This window comes from Prunus persica, chromosome G8 (genome assembly GCF_000346465.2).
Source record: "Prunus persica cultivar Lovell chromosome G8, Prunus_persica_NCBIv2, whole genome shotgun sequence".
NCBI classification, from domain to species: domain Eukaryota; kingdom Viridiplantae; phylum Streptophyta; class Magnoliopsida; order Rosales; family Rosaceae; genus Prunus; species Prunus persica.
Genome location: NC_034016.1, coordinates 2,902,891 through 2,923,780, shown reverse-complemented (window position 1 = coordinate 2,923,780; position 20,890 = coordinate 2,902,891). Strand labels below are relative to the sequence as shown.

Below are 20,890 nucleotides of genomic sequence, written 5' to 3'. Positions count from 1 at the left end.
TTTGTACGTCGTGCAAAGTGTCCTAATATACTAGAAATCGTGATATTTAATTTATAGTTTAAAACTTGTGCGACGAAAATTCGTTTCGCGAGAAAGTAAATGGTTTGCGCGACGTCACTGCAGTTTGTACGTCGCGCAAGGTGCGCGACGAAAGACATACTTCATCGCGCAACGAAGTTAACATTTACGTCGCACAAGTTGCGATAATTTCCTAGTGAAAATACAACCTTGCGCGACGAAATATTCGTATCGTTGCGCAACACTTCTTTACGCTACGAAATTATAGATATTCGTCGCGCAAAACATATTTATAAATCACAATTTCATAAATAAAGTGTTGACCCTATTTGTGATTTAACCCACAATGCATCCACATTCCAAGTGGCCTTTTTAAAATAAAAATAAAATTGGTATATTAGAATAATAATAAGTGATATTCAAATATATTTAAAAAATGGATATACAATTTAAATTTAAAATATTAGTTTAATATAATTGTCTACATAAAGGTGTACTCAATACTCTTGGATTAGGTTCGGTTACTAGATCAAGTTACGTGAGTATCCAAGCGTAATCGAGTCGATGAGGTTTCTGCGATGTGAGAGAATGGGTTTGATTGAAGCAGTGGAGGTTGTAGTGGTTCAAATTAATGGTGGTTACTCTTGGGTTCAAGTGGGTTGAGTGAAGCTGCGTGTTCAAGGAAGAGAAGCCTTTGAGATGAGATGAGATCATATGAGTGAGATTGGAGTATGAAAATAACTAAAAAAGTATTAACCCTTCGTTTTATAACTTGAACTTGAGATCACTTTTATTATTGGTAGTTGATTTGTTAATTAAAGTTTGATCATTGTGATTTTCTTTGTACGAAGGTGTTTATTGTTTTAATAGAGTATTTTTCCTTGTATAAAAAAAATTTAAAACATTCTTATGGTGTTTATTATTTTTTAATAGAGTATATTTTTTTTTAAAATAAAAAATTTAGGGTTTATCTTTTTAGGAAAAAGATAAGGCATATATTAAGTCATACAAGTGCACAGCTTTTAAAAAAACCCTAAATTTTTTAATTTTTTAATTTTTAATTTTTATGGCATATATTAAGACTCTTGCCCAATTTTGATTTTGCATTTCTTTTGGTTCTATCCAGGTTTGTAATGGTCTACGTTTTGGTGAAGGGAAGGCTAAAAGTGTACTGGCCATTTATGAGAAATCTAACTGGGCACAGCTAGCAAATTGAATTAGAGTATTTTTCCTTGTATAAAAAAAATTTAAAATATTCTTATGGTGTTTATTATTTTTTAATAAAGTCTATTTTTCTGGGCATTTTTATATTTTAAAAAAAATAATATACTCTATTAATAATATGTATAAGAATGTATAAAAAAAATTTCAATTTCAATTTAAAATATTACTTTGCCAGAGATTTGCGTGACGCACAATCAGGGACGGATCCAGGAATTTTTCCTCCGGGGGTCAACTTTTAAAAGGTTAAAAAAAATTTCTACAAAATATACCCATAAATATTTTTATTATTAAGAAATCCTTTATTCAAACTAAAGGTAACAAAACAAAATTAAACATCCTTGGAAAAAAATAAAATAAAAAACCTCAACAACTAATCAAGAAAAACATCAATATTCATCCCATAAAAATAAAACGATAAATTATCATTCATATATAATTCATTGAGAAAACAATTGAGAAAACACATATTAAATCAAGTAACTTCCCCAGATGAGTCTTTCACATGTGGGTTCACAAACTCTAAAAGCAGAACAGTTGTTTGGATGGCTAACAGAGACAAAACTGTCAATAGCCTTGGCGCCAGAGTTTCGCTTCGAAAAGATGGCTCATTGGTCTTGAGACCGATGTGGATGGCGCAACTATCTGGCAGACCAGCACCAACTCCAGTAGCCTTGATGTTGAGAGAGCAGAGCTTTTTAATTCTGGCAACCTTGTTCTGAAAGATGCACATGGTAAAATTCGACGGCAAAGCTTTGATTTTCCCAATGACACTGTTCTCCCAAACCACCCTTTGCAAAGAGCAAGAAGCTGATATCCACTTTAGGAAGAGGGACTTTTGGACGAAAAAAAGGAAGCGCTCTGCGTGCACTCCTTCTTGCTGCGCTGAAGTTGAAGTTGCTGCAACCCTTTGAGGCATTTCCTCGAACAGATGGCGGGCATGAATTGCCCAGCCATCCAGCCATTGCAGGGGTCAATTTTTCTTCCTCTAGTGGCGGATTTTGGAGTTGCAGGGGTCAATTGACCACCCTTGCTCCTATGTGGATCCGTCCCTGCGCACAATGTCTTCTACGTCACGCAAGGTTTATTAATTTAGGGTTTAAGGTTTAGGGTTTTACACAATCTTGCGCTATGATAGAGTCTTTTCGTCACGCAAAATGATCAGACCCTTCACTAAACCCTAAACCCAAAAATTTATGATGGAATAACAACCTTGCACGACGGTTTTGTCCACTCGTCGCGCAAGGTGACAAAATTTTTGGCGGAATAAGCACCTTGCGCGACGGTTTTGTTCACTCGTCGCGCAAGGTGACAAATTTTTTGGTGGAATAAGCACCTTGCGCGACGGTTTTTCTTATTCGTTGCGCAATGCAATGAAAATTTGAGCGGAAAACTACCTTGCGCGACGTCATTGTTTTTTTTCCGTCGCGCAAGGTTTATTAAACATACCTTGCGCGACACATTGTGTTCTTCGTCGCACAAGATCAGTTAAATTTTCAGAAAAATCGCGACAGCCTCCTTTCTTCCTCACTTCCTCTCTCTGCCCTAAACTGCCTCTCTCTCCACCGTCACCTCAGCCCATTGCTCCGCCGGGAAAAGGATCGGGCCGCCACAACCTTCGAAGCCCAGAACCGTCACCGTCGAGCCTACCGCCGGATATTGCTAGGTTTGACAGAGTCTTCGCCGGCCTTGTTCTCTCTCCTCCGGCCACCAAATCTGACACCTGAGGTATGGTTTCTGGACTATTTTTCGTGCTCTAGCTGATGGTTGGGTAGGATTTGGTTAATTGTCGCAATAGGTTTCTGGAATTTAAACCCTAGGTTTTGGCTGGTTTTTGAATTTAAATTTCAGCCACTTTTGGTCATTTTTTGGGGTAGATCCGAGAATAAAAGTGACTCCAATTGATATTTTGAACCTAGGATAGGAACCTTGGCCCTTAGTTTTTAGAATTTTTCGGCGATTGTTATCGCTTTGGACACCCACACGCTGCCAACGCGTGTGGTGGCTCGTGGGAGACTGTGGCAGTGGGGCTTTGGGTCCCAGTGCAATCCCCTATTTATCACGAGCGCGTAGGTGTGCTCGGATTTGAATTTGGTTACCGTTTGAGTCTTGAACGGATTTCGCCTATTGTGCGATTTCCAGGTTTGATATGTTAGGACCGTTGGATCAAACTCAAACTCACTTATGTTGTACCTTGTATTTCTAGGATCGTGCAGGATTCAACGGATTGTGGATCAGAGTCCCGGATACTCCGAAATCCAAACTCTAGGTCAAGTTATGCTTTTAATTAATTAGTTAAAATTTTTAATGAAATTGTATGTGCTTACACTTATATATTCGTAAATTTGATTAATTTGTATGTATATTAATGAAATTGTGCAGATGTTAAACCTAATTAGACGTCGTAGGTCGATGACGACTGCACCGAGTTCGGAGCCCCCGGCCCAGCCGGCATCTACTGCCACTGTTTTAGCACTGATGGACCACTTGCCAGTTGGTCTAGGGGGTCCCAGGCGCCTGCGTCATCAGCTTCATCAATAGAGTAGCTTGTTAGCGCTAGGCGGCAGCACCGGCCCCCCAGCACCACCAACACCACATCGACCGACGGTACTGGTGCCTCAGGGTCACAGCCAGGTATAGATTTTCTTCAACTCCAGTTCTTTTTTATTTTATTTTTTGTATTGTGAATTTTATAGTTAAATTTGTTATTTATTTAACATTAATGTCATATTTCTTTGCAGCCAAGAAGAACACTTGAGGGCCGTGTCGACAGCTGAAGACGGCGAAGGTCACCCGGGTGACCAACAGTCATATCAGCATTGGATACGACGAGCGCCGTCGGGCTACACTGGCGACGGAGTTGCATAGCTCCTTGGCCCACGACATTGGCCACGTCGTTCGGACCTATTGCCAGAGGCAATGGAAGTTTTGGAAGGTCATGCCTGATAAGATGAAGATGGAGGTTTGCGGCCAGTTGTCGGTATGTATCCTACCTTTTAATTATTTTTCTTTCAAAAAACTTTATATATTTCTATTACTTAATGTATGTAATTAATTTATTGCAGACGAACTACAACTTAGAGGACCTCGACGGTGAGTTGTTGGCATACGTCAACAGACTCTTCGCTGAGAGGTACAAGCAGTGAAAGAGTGACTTGCACCACCATTTTCAGGCGTTTGATGATCCGCAAGTCGCTCTTCAGGAGAGTTGCTCGAAGGAGCTTGAGGGTGGGGGGAGGATAGTTGGGCATGGCTCTGCGCTCATTTTCAGGCACCCGATTATGTTGTATTTTTTAATAATATTTGTTTAATTATTACATATTTCTTACTAATGTTTATTTAATTTTTTATATTTCATTATTATTTAATTTTTTATATTTCAACTAATACGTTTTATTTTTTGTATAACAGAATAAAGCCCAAGTCAATAAGGGCAATAGGAAGAAGAAGACTCTTCTCCACCATTCTGGTTCTAGGCCCTTCTCATATAGGATGGATGCACGACGGCGGATAATAAGAAAATAATTTATATTTAATTTTTAATATGTTATTATAATTAATTTATTTTTTTCATACTAATATTTTTTTTCTCTTGTTCAATTTAAGGGGGGTCCAAATTCCCAGGTCTTCGGCGACGTTTATGTTCGACCTGGGAATGAGTTGACCGAGTCTCTTCATGTAAGTATTATTTAATTTTAATTCTTATGTTACGCATTCAATTATATGCATGTTTCAATTTATATTTTATGTTATGTTAAACAGACGACGATGGTTGAGAGGTGCCAGTTGGTTCTTCAGGAGTCCGCCTCCCAACTTCTTCCTGAGACTCCGATCGAGTCTGTGGATCCTTCACAGGATGTTGGATTTCAGATCTTGACGGAGACGTTGGATCAAACTCTCGGGAGGAGGCCAGGGACATATTGTCGAGGGATGGGGAATGACCGGCGGAGGCAACCTAGACCCCGTTCATCAGCGCAGTCAAACAGTCAGGTGACTGTTTTGACAGCAAAGGTGGCCGAGCTTGAGGGTCAGATATCGGTGATTCTGCAGTCCCTCACGTGGTCTGGCATTCTAGTCCGGCAATTTGATGCATCGACCTCCGAGCCCGTCCACCTCAAGCATGCCCGCCAGACCACTACCCCTATGGACCCCCAAATCTCCGAGTTGTATATGCCTGACGCCCAAGTAGATTTTGGAACATTATTTGATTAGTTTTTTATTTTTATAATTATATTTTAAACATTTCTCTTGTAACACTTTATTTTATTTTATATAATTTTTTGTTCTCTTCAATTCATTTTGTGATTGCAATTTCATTTTTTTACCACAACAAAAAAAAAACCAAATTTATTTTTTTACAAAATTAAAAAAAACGTAATATTAAATTTAAATAATATATATTACTTTTGCGCAACGAAATATTTTTCGTCACGCAAATTCACATTTTACAAAATAAAAAAACTAAAAATAACATTTTAATTACATATATTTATTCTTGCGTGACGAAGATATTCATCTCGCGAAAACATCTTGCGCGACGAACAAATGTTTAATTGAGCAATACTCTTCGTCACTCAAATATACATGCGACGAAGATATTCGTCTTGTGAAAATATTTTGTGCGACGAATGAATGCTTCGTCGCGCAATACTCGTCGTCGCTCAAATATACCTGCGACGAATATGGTTTCGTCGCGCAAAGGTTTGTGCAACACACAACTGTGTCGTCCCTAAACCTTTGATGCAACGATGGTTAACCCCGTCGCTCAGTTTTGCGCGACCAATGCAGAAACTTGGTCGCGCAAAACTGAGCGACGGGGTTAACCATCGTTGCATCAAAGGTTTAGGCGCAAAGTCTTTCTTCACGCTCCTTGCGCAACGGCTTGTGCGGGACGAATTTTTTGTCGCGCTGAAATTTGTGCGACTACATGTGACTCTGCGCGATGAAATCCTCTTCGTCCCGCAAAGCTTTAAATGTAGTTGTGTGTTTTTCTTTTGCATTTACCCTTGTCTTTTGCATTTTAGTGATTTCTTATGTTATTTTTTAGAACTGTATTTTGTTGAGTTTATTATTTCCTAATAGATAATATAAAAAAATAGAAGAGTTGATAATCAGTAATTTATCAAGAGTTTATTATTTGAATATATTCCCATGAGTTTATTATTTTTGATCACTTTAGGAAAAAAAAATAATTATTGAACTTATTTCAAAGAACATCTAAGCCGTCAAAGTCTCAGGAAAGTGTGCTCTCTCTCCCTTATGCTTTCCTTAGTATGCGACTGCTACCATCACTCTTGGTGGTAGCAGCAATGCCGAAGTTCATATTTTCTGTGGGTGGGGATGGATCTGGTTTGGTTGGGCACCCCTAAGAGGGAAGCAAGCTCGCACCCAAGACCCTAGATGGTGGTGGACCCAATGCTGATGAACCCCCCATCGTTGCCTCATATTCCAATGAGCTTCAAAGACGAGGTAGCTTGTGATTTTGGTATGGCTGAGGATCGTATGGAGATCGGAGAGGACGATTTTATTACAAAGCAAGGGAAAATTCCCTAAATCCACTTTTCAGACAGAATCAGTGAGTGTTTATACCATCCCTGGCGAAATGGTATAATTATCAAGCATATGACTTGCCCTGTGTCCTACACGTTTTTTAGGGCCAGGTTGCTCCAGAGATGGGCTCTTAAAGGCCAATGAGCTTAATTGATCTTGAGAACAACTACTATGTTGTAAAATTCTTGCTAGTGGAGGATATGAATTATGTTCTCACTGGTGACCCTTGGCAAATAGATGGGTAGTATCTGGTAACCCAGAAGTGGAAGCCTGGCTTTGATTCCGAGGAAAAAAATTACCTACATGAATACATGGGTTCGAATGAATAGCCTGAATGTGGAGTACTTTAAAGTTGATGTTATGGAAAAGATTGGGAATCTGATAGGCAATACTTTGAAGGTGGATCCACACACAATGAGTCAAGCTAGAGGTAAGTTTACCAGAGTGTGTGAGCTTGATCTGTCTAAACCACTCACCCCTTTCATTAAGGTAGAAGGTCGTACATACGGGGTGGTGTATGAGGGAATCTAATTGGTTTTCTTTGAATGTGCTTTCTGTGGGCATGGTAGAGACACCTGCCCAATTATTATTAAAGTCAAGGCTCAAGCAGCAGATACAGTTGTTGTGGAGAATATGGGGGTCACCACTCGAGTTACTGCTAATGGTTTGAATGTTGATCACCCTGCTAGAACTAATGCTGATAATCCAGCTGAGAAGCATGGAGAATGAATGCTACGCACACCAAGGAATTCCAAAAAAAAATATTGACAGCTAAGTAAGGGCAAGTGCCTAATAAGGCTAGGAAGAGTTTCCAGGAAGCTACGAAGACAAGTAATTTTAAGTATTTGGCATTCTAATATGTATTTCTCAATGATGTTTGTTGGCCAGGTACCATCACAAAGGCAAAAGAAGACAACACATTAAGGCAACGCATCAACTCAGAGAATTACAAGACAATCAAGGCAGAAACAAGCATCATCTTCTACACAATCAAGGCAAAAACAACCAGTAAGTTGAGTTTCTTTTATTTAAGTAGCATTATGGAACTCTTCATATGTAGATATTAATCCAAAAATAGGTATGTTAATCTAACTCTGCCACAATTTTCAGATCATATCAAAGGCTAAAAAAAAAGGACCAATCATCACCAAGCATCTTCTCAGTCTAACCAAGCTCCTCAACCATCTCACCAACCAGCTCAACCATCTCAAGCTTCTCAGTTTGAACAACCATCTCAAGCATCTCAGTTTGAACAACCATCTCAAGCATCTCAGTTTGAACAAGCCTCTCAAGCTTCTCAGTTTGAACAAGCCTCTCAAGCTTCTCAATTTGAACAAGCATCACAAGCTGCTCTGTTTGAACAAGCCTCCCAATCCTAAGAACCAAATTCGTTTCGGCCTTTACAAGTTTCCTCACAAAGGAAAGTTTGTTAGGATTTTGGCTCGTCAAATATGTCCTAGTTGGTTTAGGATTATTTTAGAAAAATTAGAGGTATACCAATTCTTGTCCTAGAGGGATTAGGAAAGAATTTCAGTTTTCCTTATTCAATTTAGGTTTGGATTTCTAGAAATCTATTAGGATTTGGATAAGTGTAATTTCCTAATCCACTTAGGAATAGAAATTCAATCAGCCTTGGGACATGTAAGCCAACTCTCTATATATAAATAGGGTGCGACATGGCTTATTTTAGAGAGGAAAAACAGCCAGAGATAGCCAACAGTTTTGAGATTAGTTCTAGGGTTGCAAAAGTTCTGTAATCTCTATTATTAATCAAAGGAGCGGTGATTTCTCTACCTAGAGAAATCACAATTGGATGGAGGCAAAATTTATGCCGAACCAGTATAATTCTTGTGTGTTTCTAAGTTTTCTCAATTTTCCAATTTAGTCTATTGTCGTTGGTTACATCAAAGAACAAGATCTAGTGTGCAGGTTATTTAACAATTGGTATCAGAGCTTGGCTCAAGGGGTTTTATGATGTCTAAAGGGAAGATGAATGCGGATCTAGGACCTGCGTTAAAGCCCTTTGACGGCAAGGATAACTTCACGGACTGGCAAATGATGATGAAGAACATACTGATACAACAAGATTTGGATGATGCACTCAACGATGAGAAACTAGCAAGCATGAAAGACGCAGCATGGACTAAGGTTCTCAAGAAGGCCAAGAGTTCCATCGAGATCCATCTCACAAGATCAGTTCGGTCACACGTCACCGAAAAGATGACTGCCCATGAAGCATGGGAAAAGTTGGAGAATGTTTATATGGAAAAATCGTGTCCAATAAACTTTTTCTCAAGGATGAACTATTCGGACTTCGACTGGAAGAATGAGGTGATATTGAAGATCACGTATGCAAGTTCCAAAATTGCATAACTAATCTTCAAAAGGTCCAAGAAACTTACAAAGATGATGATATGGCTATCATCTTGCTGAAGTCTCTACCTTCGTCTTTCAAGCACTTTCGAACAACTCTAATGTTTGGAAAAGAGTCCCTGAAGCTTGAAGACGTAATTCAAGCTCTTCAGTCATAAGCTAAACTAGATGATATAATTGAAAGATCTCAAGGCCTTTATGCCAAAGGCAAGGAGAGGGGGAGGAAAAAGACAAAGAAAGAGAAAACAGGCAACAGAGGTAGGTCAAAATCTAAGAAGAAAAAGGAAAAGAAGGAAGGTTGCTTCGAATGTGGTTCAACCAATCATTGGAAGAGGAACTGCAAGATTTGGAAAGAGAAGAAAGCCAAGAGGGAAGAAAGCTCAGGTTCAGCTAGTGTAGTCACCGAGAATGAGAGTGATGGGGAGCTTCTTTCAGTAACATTAGGCTCCAAGGCTTTCACAAATTGGATTTTGGATACCGGATGCACTTTTCATATGTGTGCAGTAAGAGAATGGTTCGATACTTACAAAGAAGTCAACAGCGAGGAAGTTTTAATGGGGGACGATTCTTCATGTCCTGTTAAAGGAATCGACACTGTTCGAATCAGAATGTTTGATGGGATGATACGAGTTTTGGGGAACGTTAGATATGTCCCTAGACTAAGAAAGAATTTGATTTCCTTGGGTACTTTAGATGAGGCCGGCTATGGGTACGAGTCTAAAAAGGGAAGACTCAGGGTAGCCAAAGGATCATTGGTGGTAATGCGGGGTGACGTAAAACCCAATAAGCTGTATAAGTTAATTGGGACCACTATAGTTGAGGGAGCAGCTGTTTCTGTAAATCAAGGTATAGAAGACAAGACTGAACTTTGGCATCATAAGCTCGGGCACATAAGCCAGAAAGGGTTGTAAGAATTACACAAGCAAGGCCTGTTAGAAGGCGTGTCATCTTGCAAACTAGACTTTTGTGAATATTGTGTTCTTGGAAAACAAAGAAAGGTATCATTCACGAGTATCAGTGCAGATAACCGAAGCAAGGAGCAGCTCAGTTATATTCACTCAGATTGGGGCCTTGTACCAACCAAATCAAATGGTGGAGCCATGTATTTTGTTACTTTCATGGATGATTTTTCTAGGAAGGTTTGGGTTTATTTCATGAAGCAGAAATCTGAGGTTTTTGCAAAGTTCAAGGAATGGAAAACAGAAACCGAGAATCAAACTAAAAGAAAGATCAAGTACCTGAGAAGTGACAATGGAGGTGAATATACAAGTAATGAGTTTACCGATTACCGCAAGCAAGAAGGCATCATAAGGCACTTCACGGTAAAGAAGAATCCCCAACAAAAATGAAGCTGTTGAGAGGATGAACCGAACTCTCATGGAGAGAGAGAGAGGAGAGAGAGTGAGAGAGAGAGGAGCATGCGATTTCATACAGGATTGCCCAATATTTTTTGGGCAGAGGCTGTTAATCATGCAAGTTATTTGATTAATAGATCACCATCTACAGTTATCGGTTTTAAGAGTGCAGAAGAGGTATGGTATGAGAAGCCGGTGGACTATTCCAAGCTCAGGGTATTCGGCTGTAGTACTTACGCACATATTCCAAGTGATGAAAGGTCCAAGCTCAAACCAAAGTCTACACATTGCATATTCTTAGGTTTTGAGAAAGAAGTGAAGGGTTTCAAGCTTTGGGATATCAACAACAGGAAAAAAGTTGTTAGCCGAGATGTTGTCTTTGATAAGACAACCATGCCTCTGAATAAAGTCGAGAGCAGTAGGGATAAGAAATACGATGCTGAAATTGAAGCAACAAAGATTCCGTTAATCAGTTCAGATGAAGAAGAAGCTCAGGTGGAGCAAATTGAGCAAGATGTCGAATCTGATGGTTTTGAGGAAGAAGAAGAGCATCAACATTGTTCACCAGTTAAGAATCAGGTGGAGCAAGAAACAGGGCAGATTGAAGGCACTATAATCCTCCAGATATCCCAAAGGGTTCGAACTCCAACCAACAATCCACCTGTATTCCAGAGATGCATAGCACTGGACAAACCTAATCGGAACAAGAAGAAACCTGACAGGTTTGGGTTTAACCTAGATGAAGTTAATTATGCTCTCAACATTAGTCAAGAAGATCCAACTACTTATCGAGAAGCTATAGCAAGTGATGAGCGAGATAGTTGGATAAGTGCTATGACAGAAGAAATGGAGTCTTTTTACAAGAACTCTGTTTGGGAGTTGGTTCCTAAGCCAAAGGCAGAAAGCTAGTTGGATGCAAGTAGGTATTTAGGAAAAAGGAATGACTACATGAACAAGATGCCGTGAGATTCAAAGCAAGGCTCGTGGATAAAGGGTACTCACAAAAGGAATGGGTGGATTATGATGAGATCTTTTCACCCGTAGTCAAGCATACTTCTATCAAATTGCTTTTAGCAATGGCAACTCAGCATGACATGGAGATTGAGCAGATGGATGTGAAGAAAGTGTTTCTTCATGAGGATCTAGATAAGACAATTTTCATGGCTCAACCAGAAGGGTTTGTTGAATATGGGAAAGAAAACCTAGTATGTCAGCTAAGGAAGTCCTTATATGGCCTAAAACAGTCTCCAAGACAGTGGTACAAGAGGTTCGATTACTTCATGCTGAAAATCAATTTTAGAAGATGTTTATATGACTGTTGCGTGTACTATCATGTATTCCAACATGGGATGATCATATTTCTATTGCTATATGTGGATGACATGCTAATCACTTGTCAAGACAAGTCTAGAATTCAAGACTTGAAGAAGATGTTGAGCGAGGAGTTCGACATGAAGGATCTAGGTGCAACATAGAAGATCCTTGGCATGGAAATTCAGAGAGATATGACCGCTGGAAGGATATGGATATCACAAGCCAATTATATTCAGAAGGTTCTTGAGAAGTTCAACATGCAAGAAGCAAAGGTAGTTTCGACTCCTTTGGCAGCTAATTTCAAGGTAAGTGGGCAACAGTGTCCTAAGTTCGAGGAAGAGCAGCAAGTAATGAAGAAGATGTCTTATGTTAATGTCGTGGGCTGCCTTATGTATGCAATGGTATGCATACGTCCCGACATAGCTCAAGCAATCAGTGTCGTTTTCAGATACGTGGCAAATCCAGGAAAGCAACATTGGGATGTAGTCAAGTGGATTTTGTGTTGTTTGAAGGGTTCTTGGCGACAAAGGATTATGTTTGAGAAGCAAAAAGAAAATGCAAGGGTGTTGGGATATGTGGATGCTAATTATGCAAGGGACTCGGACAAGAGAAGGTTAACTTCTGGTTATGTGTTTACATGCGCAGGAGGACCGATCAGTTGGAAGGCATGACTACAACCAATTACAGCTTTGTCGACCACAGAGGCAGAGTATATTGCATTGGCCGAAGCTAGAAAGGAAGCAATTTGGCTTAATGGCTTGGTAAGTCAAATGGGAATCACCCAAGATTGTGTGAAGCTAAAGTGTGATAGTCAAAGTGCCATTCACCTGGCAAAGAATCAAGTTTTTTCTGGAAGATCAAAGCACATTGAAGCAAGATATCACAAAATCAGAAATTGGGTGGAGTCTAAGGAGATTTGGATTGAAAAGAGTCATACGGATGACAACGCCACAGATTTCCTTACAAAGATAGTGCTAGCCAAGAAGTTCAAGCATTGCTTGAACTTGATCAATCTAGTTGATTGATTAAAGTAGAGCACCTCCTCACTTGAGGTGCAATGAGGCAAGAAGAAGATTACCAAGGTGAAGACTCTTGAAGATTTCTAGAGCTGCTTCAAGGAGGTTCAAAGATACTTTGGGGTGCAACGATCAAGACTTGGTTTGACTCACCAAGGTGGAGATTGTTAGGATTTTGGCTCGTCAAATATGTCCTAGTTGGTTTAGGATTGTTTTAGGAAAATTAGAGGTATACCAATTCTTGTCCTAGAGGGATTAGGAAAGAATTTCAGTTTTCCTTATTCAATTTTGGTTTGGATTTCTAGAAGTCTATTAGGATTTGGATAAGTGTAATTTCCTAATCCACTTAGGAATAGGAATTCAATCCACCTTGGGACATGTAAGCCAACTCTATATCTATAAATAGGGTGCGGCAGGGCTTATTTTAGAGAGAAAAAACAGCCAGAGACAGTCGAGAGTTTTGAGATTAGTTCTAGGGTTGAAAAAGTTCAGTAATCTCTATTATTAATCAAAGAAGCAGTGATTTCTCTACCTAGAGAAATCACAACTGTGTGTTTCTAAGTTTTCTCAATTTGCTAGTTTAGTCTATTGCCGTTGGTTACATCAAAGAACAAGATCTAGTGTGCGGGTTATTTAACAAATTTAGGTTTAAGTCTCCAACTAAGAAGAAAGGCTTCTTGGCAAAGTTTAAGCTATGGAGATATTGAAAATCTCTCCTCTATTTTGATGTTTTGTTGTGTCTTGGTGAACATATATGTTTTTGGGTAGAAACTGTCTGTTTGGTATTTTATTGTCTACTTTGTTTTTGGATACAAATTATTTGGCATTGTCATGGATTAAATAGGTGCATATTCAGTGTACACGTATTTTGTTTTGGCCTTGCCATTGTTTAAACATGTGCTTAGAAAGTCTTTTGAGTTATGTACAAGACTATGTACAATTTATGTACAAAGTTATTAATCAATGGCAGTTGAAAAGCTTTCAAGAATTAGTGGTGCTTATAAAAGTGTTTAGTCTTAACCATTACAAAAGGGCTTTGAAACCATTACATTTGCAAAAATGCTACAGCCTTTACATAAGACTCTCATCTCCCTAAATTGCCATTCAACTAGGTACATTACACAACATTACCTAACTTTCACACATACCACATTGCCTAACTTTCAAACATACCAATTGCCTAACTTACATTACACAACATTGCCAAACCAAACCATAAACACAAAGGCCTAAGAAATAAACAGAGCAATCCACAACTTCTTCTCTCTTGCTCTCGCACGCCCAATATGATCTTCAACTTCTCTCTTTTTCCTCAGCAGCCAAGCCATCACAGCTCTCTCACGGGGATGCATTTCAATATCAACCCATAAAAAAAACCCACAATCGTTTTTCCCCCTCTGCATTCAAACAACAATTCCATCACATTCTCACAATTTTTTGTCCAATTTTTGATAAAATAGCAAATTCAAAACCTACCTTTGACTTTGGACACACAAATAACCTCCGAAATGGGTTGGACTCTGTCCAAGAAGTCTGCAGCCTAGCAAGCCTCCCACAATAGCAATGAGGTGCAGCAATGGCCAGCTCTTCTCCTCGTGGAGGTTTTTTCCTCATCTTTACACCCTTTAATCGAAGAAAGATTAAGAGATTTTTCTCTGGGGAACCTCAAATCCTTCAAATGGTGGGAAGTGATTTTTCTGGGTTTAGAAACTCTATTATCGAAGAAGAAGAGAAAATATTGTTATCTGGGGTCCGCTTCACCCTATTCAGTCACTTAGATTAGGATTTTCAACGCCTGTGGAGTCCACTATGCCATGTAGGATGCTGACTACGGTCAGCAATTGGCCATTGTGGGTGCTTTTACCATAATATACCCCTGCCACATCAGCTTTGTTTTTACTGTCTTTTGGATGGCGTTAACGGTGGGGTGGGGGGAGTGGAATACAAAACCAAGGTCAAGGGGGTTAAGTGGGCCATTTTAACTTTGGGGGGATTAACTGAGATTTGACTGAAGTTTCAGGAGGTTCTATAGTAAATAAGCCTATAATTAACTGATAAACAAAGGCAGGCCAGTACTAGAAAAACTTACTTCATTGAGAATATCAACACAATTTTTAAGTGATCTGCCTCCACTGTTGCAACCCTTCAAATAAAAAGTAAAAAAAATTCGAGACTGATCAGATGAGAGTTCTCATGAAAGGAAGAAGGAAAATCATAAGTTTAGCTCCACACCATGTTATTGGTATTACTGGCAACAAACAACACGTTTTGAAGGAAGAAAGGACAAAAAAACTCTCACATGAAAAATTTGATGGGTTAGGGTGGGATTTGAGATATGGTTTGGTATTTATACTTCCCACTAAAAAATCTCACAGAATTCCACATTTAAAAAAAAAAACTCTCGAAATTAGCAAGTTTTGAATACCATAAAACTTTTTGTTACTTGTTTAAAGTCTTGATTGAATACCACTAGATTTGGCCACTCTCTTTTAAAAATCCTAATAGTCTTAATGGAAACCACAAGACTTGTTTAGATCATTTAAAAGTTTTAATTGAATACCACAAGACTTATTTATCCCAAAATAATCTTTTAAAATCCCAATTAAATACACACCCTAAATGCAAAAGCTCGGAATCCAATGACTAGGAAAGGAGAACAGATTCGTGCTCAAGTGGTTTTTTCTTGATTGGTTGAGTTTTGGATTGGCTTTGCAAGATTAGTTGTTTTCTTGAATATAATATGAGATAGGACCTAAATTTGTATGCCCTCGTTTCATTTTTTAATATTTTCATGTGGCTTTCTTTGTAGCTTTTGATTGATTACGTTTTTATAGTTACAAACAAGCACATGTTACATAATTCAAACAAATAATGGTGATCGTCATATATATTTAATGATATCTCTTGGTGCTTTGAGGTTGTCTGCCATTTGCTGTTTTTTTCTATATTATTTGTTAGTTGGTGGTTCTTGACTTTGTCTTAACACCAAACATAAAAAATCAAATAAAAAAATAAAAAATTTGTCCCAATGAGCTGAAGATTCTGACAAAAATATTTTAGCCGCTATTGAAAAAAAATGGATGGTGACAACAAAATTACTATAAAATGGTGGTGGTGGTCCTCTATCTCTCCTCTATCTTTGCATGGCTAGTATAAGGGAAAAGAGTCGTGCTCAAGTGGTTTGTTGCCTTGTTTTTCCTCGGTTGCTTGAGTTTCGGATTTGCAAGATTTGTTGTTTTCTTGAATTGAATATGACATGAGATTGGACCTAAACTGGTGTTTGATAAGGACGAAAATGTTGTTAGAACTATAAAGTTTTACTGCATTTGTGTTGTGAGTGCAAATATTGTTCATATGTGCATACACTGACTGTACACACAATCTAAGATGAGCTCCATTGAAGTACAAGGCAATAAGCCTCATGCTGTATGCATTCCCTTTGCAATTCAAAGCCATATAAAGGCAATGCTGAAATTATTAAAGCTCCTACACCATAGAGGTTTTCATATAACCTTTGTTAACACAGAGTTCAACCACTGACGCTTTCTTAAATCTCTTGGACCTAACTCCCTCGATGGCTTGCCTGATTTTCAATTCGAAACCATTCCAGATGGTCTTCCAGCTTCAGATGAGGATGCAGCCAAAACGCCTATTTGCTTTGCGATTCCATCAGAAAAAATTTCTTGGCAGTATTTCGTAACCTCCTTTTAAAACTCCATGACATGGCAACTTCTAACAATATTAGTAATCCTCCAGTGACTTGCATTGTTTCAGATGGTTTCATGACTTTCAGCATCACAGCTGCTGAAGAACTTGGAATCCCTGTTGCACTGTTCTTTACTATTGCTGCAATTGGATTCATGGGCTTTAAGCAATATCCCACTTTGGCAGAGAAAGGACTTGCCCCACTCAAAGGTGAAAGAAGTATTCATAATATTGAAGCAGTTGAGCAACTTTTTGCTTAACTTCTTGTTGTTCTTTTAAAAAATGATGATGAAATTTTTCTTGACTTGGGTGTTGCAGATGAGAGCTATTTAACAAATGGCTTTTTGGACCAGGTCATAGATTGGGTTCCCGGAACGAAAGCTATTCGTTTAAAGGATCTCCCAAATTACTTTCAAACTACAAACCCCAATGACATCTTGTTTAAATTAACCTTGGAAGCAATGGACAGAGTTGATAAAGCTTCAGCAGTTGTTCTTCATACTTTTGATGAGTTGGAGGCAGATGTTTTGCATGCTCTCTCATCAATGCCTCCACCTGTTTATACCATTGGCCCTCTCCAGTTACTTCTCAATCAGATACCACAACACCCTTTGAAGTCCATGGAATATAGTCTATGGAAAGAAGAAACTGAATGGTTCCAATGGCTCAATGCTAAGCTGCCAAACTCGGTTGTTTATGTCAACTTTGGCAGCATAGTGGTCATAAAGTCAAAAGATCTTATTGAGTTTTGTTGGGGACTTGCAAATAGCAAGTTTCCCTTCTTCTGGGTAGTGAGACCTGATCGTTAGTTGGTGAATCGGCGATTTTGCCACCTGAGTTTGTAGCTGAAACTAAGGGAAGAGGTTTGGTAGCAGGCTGGTGCCCACAAGAGCAAGTCCTTAGCCACCCATCAATTGGAGGATTCTTAACACACAGTGGTTGGAACTCAACCATTGAGAGTCTTTCTGCAGGAGTTCCTATGCATTGTTGGCCATTCTTTGCCGAACAGCGAATAAATTGTGTTTATACTTGCAATGAATGGGGCATTGGGTTGGAGATCAATAATGATGCCTAGAGAGACCAAGTAGAGAAGCTCATTAAAGAGTTAGTGGAGGGAGAGAAGGGTAAGAAAATGAGAACTAAGGCTATGGAATGGAAGAAACTAGCAGAGAAGGCCATCAGTCCTGATGGTTCTTCATACGCAAACTTAGACAATTTAGTGAATCAAGTTCTATAAAGAAAAGGCCAGGTGCTGTCCTGATGGTTCTTCATGAGCCTTCTTATTAGGTTTGTTGTTGTTCTTAATAACCTACAAAATGTAGAGCCTAGAGGCTATTGAGCCTTGCTATCATCTCTAATTTCTTGCTTTGCTGTAAGCTAGTTATAATATGAAACTTATTAAACAAAAAATTATGGTGCCATGGTTTTTCTTCATGAATACGCTGATATTTACTACACAATAATTCAATTCAAAAACCAGAACAAAAATCGAAGGAAATTAATTATTGAATAGTAAATATTGTATAACCACAAAACAGAACTGATACCTCAAGGCTGATCCCTGTACTTTGAAATTTTGTTCTGGTCACATCCCAGGGAGGGAGTGGTGAGATATGCACTTGGATTGCATGTAGATTTTTCTTCCCATGCTGTCAAATGTTTAAGCCTTCATAATAACCTGCATAGTGCAGATGGAAATCATAATTTTGAAACAACACTACTAGATTCATTTACAGGCCAAAAGCCTAACTGCCTATGATTCACCAATGATCAAAAGAAGGTATGTTTGAGTTTTCCTTTCCCAGACAAAATAAAACAATCTATTACTCTTAATGCTCTTTGTATTCTGCCAGGGTACATCGACATAAGTTTCGGGACTGATCAGATGAGAGCTCTTTGTATTCTGCCATGAAAGGAAAATCATAAGTTTTAGTAATTATACCACGACCAAGTGGTCCTGTTTCTTGAGAATTGAGGAAATTTGGGTGATAAATTCAGGGTTTTTCATTCTACCTGCTTGTAACAAAAATGCAAGTTGGTGATTTTGCAATCTCTTTGCCAACCAGAACAACAATTCTCTACGACAAATAATGTGTGCAGTAACGTAATTTATAGTTTTGTTAGTTTTGAGAGGCATTGCAAACATGTTTGAGTTCCCACATTGGAATACTAGAGTTTCCGGGAGGTTTTTATAAGACTTACTCTTGGAAATAGAATAGTTTGTATTGGCTATGCAAGTGGCCCAATTGAGTGGTTTGTGGGTATACCCTTCGGGTAAATGCCTACTTAGTTGGGTCACTGGTTAATTAATACATATAACTAATAAATTAAACCCGATTATTATTTAAATTAAACCCAATTATTTTTTTGTCGGTACAGCCGGGCGGCTGTACTATTTTTAGTCAAAAATTTTGAAAACACGAGTATAGCTACACGGCTATACTATTTTAGGGAAAAACTGAGATTTTTTTAAATACATATTATGATTTTTTCAATAATATGTTAGAATTATGTGTATAATACGTGAATTTTGTGTCTTATTGAAATTCTTGTAAAAAAATGAGTGTATTAAACATGAGAAATACATACGTACGTGCATAATACATTATTAAACGTGAAAGGGATAAAATCTTTATACGAGTAATGACTTTGGAAAAGTAAAAAATAAAAAAGGGCTCAAAAGATACTCGAATAATGGGCTAATACTAACGGATAGGGCTCTTGGGCTATGGAGAAATTTAATTAAAACACCCATAAATTAATTATTTTGTGGACTTTTTCTTTAATTTCTTATATTAAATAATAATTAAAATATAAGTACCAATTAAAGTAATTCAAAAAGGCTAAGATATTGCTCAATTACATATATTTAATTAAAGAAGTAGGCCAAAAAACAAAGGTAAAGAAACAAATTCTTTTATATTTAAAAATTTTACAAAAAAATTCCCAGATTAAATTTTCTTTTCAAATAGTATAGCCGTGCGGCTATACTATTTATATATTAAAAAAAGGACGCACAGGTGCCACGTGTCAGAGCTGTACTATTTAAAAAAATAAATTTGGCGAGTATAGCCGCACGGCTATACTATTTTTTAAAGAAAATTCAGAATTAATCCAGTACAGCCGGGCGGCTATACTCTTTATACAACTGCCCAGCGCCCATGCGCCACGTGTCAAACAGGTACCGACGGGCGGCTGTACTATTTTTAGTTAAAAATTTTGAAAACACGAGTATAGCCGCACGGCTATACTATTTTAGGGAAAAACTGAGATTTTTTTAAATACATATTATGATTTTTTCAATAATATGTTAGAATTATGTGTATAATACGTGAATTTTGTGTCTTACTGAAATTCTTGTAAAAAAATGAGTCATGAGAAATACATACGTACGTGCATAATACATTATTAAACGTGAAAGGGATAAAATCTTTATACGAGTAATAACTTTGGAAAAGTAAAAAATAAAAAAGGGCTCAAAAGATACTCGAGTAATGGGCTAATACTAACGGATAGGGCTCTTGGGCTATTGAGAAATTTAATTAAAACACCCATAAATTAATTATTTTGTGGACTTTTTCTTTAATTTCTTATATTAAATAATAATTAAAATATAAGTATCAATTAAAGTAATTCAAAAAGGCTAAGATATTGCTCAATTACATATATTTAATTAAAGAAGTAGGCCAAAAACAAAGGTAAAGAAACAAATTCTTTTATATTTAAAAATTTTAGAAAAAAATTCCCAGATTAAATTTTCTTTTCAAATAGTATAGCCGTGCGGCTATACTATTTATATATTTAAAAAAGGACGCACAGGTGCCACGTGTCAGAGCTGTACTATTTAAAAACATAAATTTGGCGAGTATAGCCGCACGGCTATACTATTTTGTAAAGAAAATTCAGAATTAATCCAGTACGGCCGGGCGGCTATACTCTTTATACAACTGCCCAGCGCCCATGCGCCACGTGTCAAACAGGTACAGACGGGCGGCTGTACTATTTTTAGTTAAAAATTTTGAAAACACGAGTATAGCCAAACGGCTATACTATTTTAGGGAAAAACTGAGATTTTTTTAAATACATATTATGATTTTTTCAATAATATGTTAGAATTATGTGTATAATACGTGAATTTTGTGTCTTATTGAAATTCTTGTAAAAAAATGAGTCATGAGAAATACATACGTACGTGCATAATACATTATTAAACGTGAAAGGGATAAAATCTTTATACGAGTAATAACTTTGGAAAAGTAAAAAATAAAAAAGGGCTCAAAAGATACTCGAGTAATGGGGCCTATTACTAACTGATAGGGCTCTTGGGCTATGGAGAAA

The 20,890-nt window shown here is 37.9% G+C and overlaps 1 pseudogene; it reads left to right on the top strand.

Annotated features, from left to right (window-relative positions):
* On the top strand, positions 16,154-17,962 carry LOC109950721 (annotated as a pseudogene).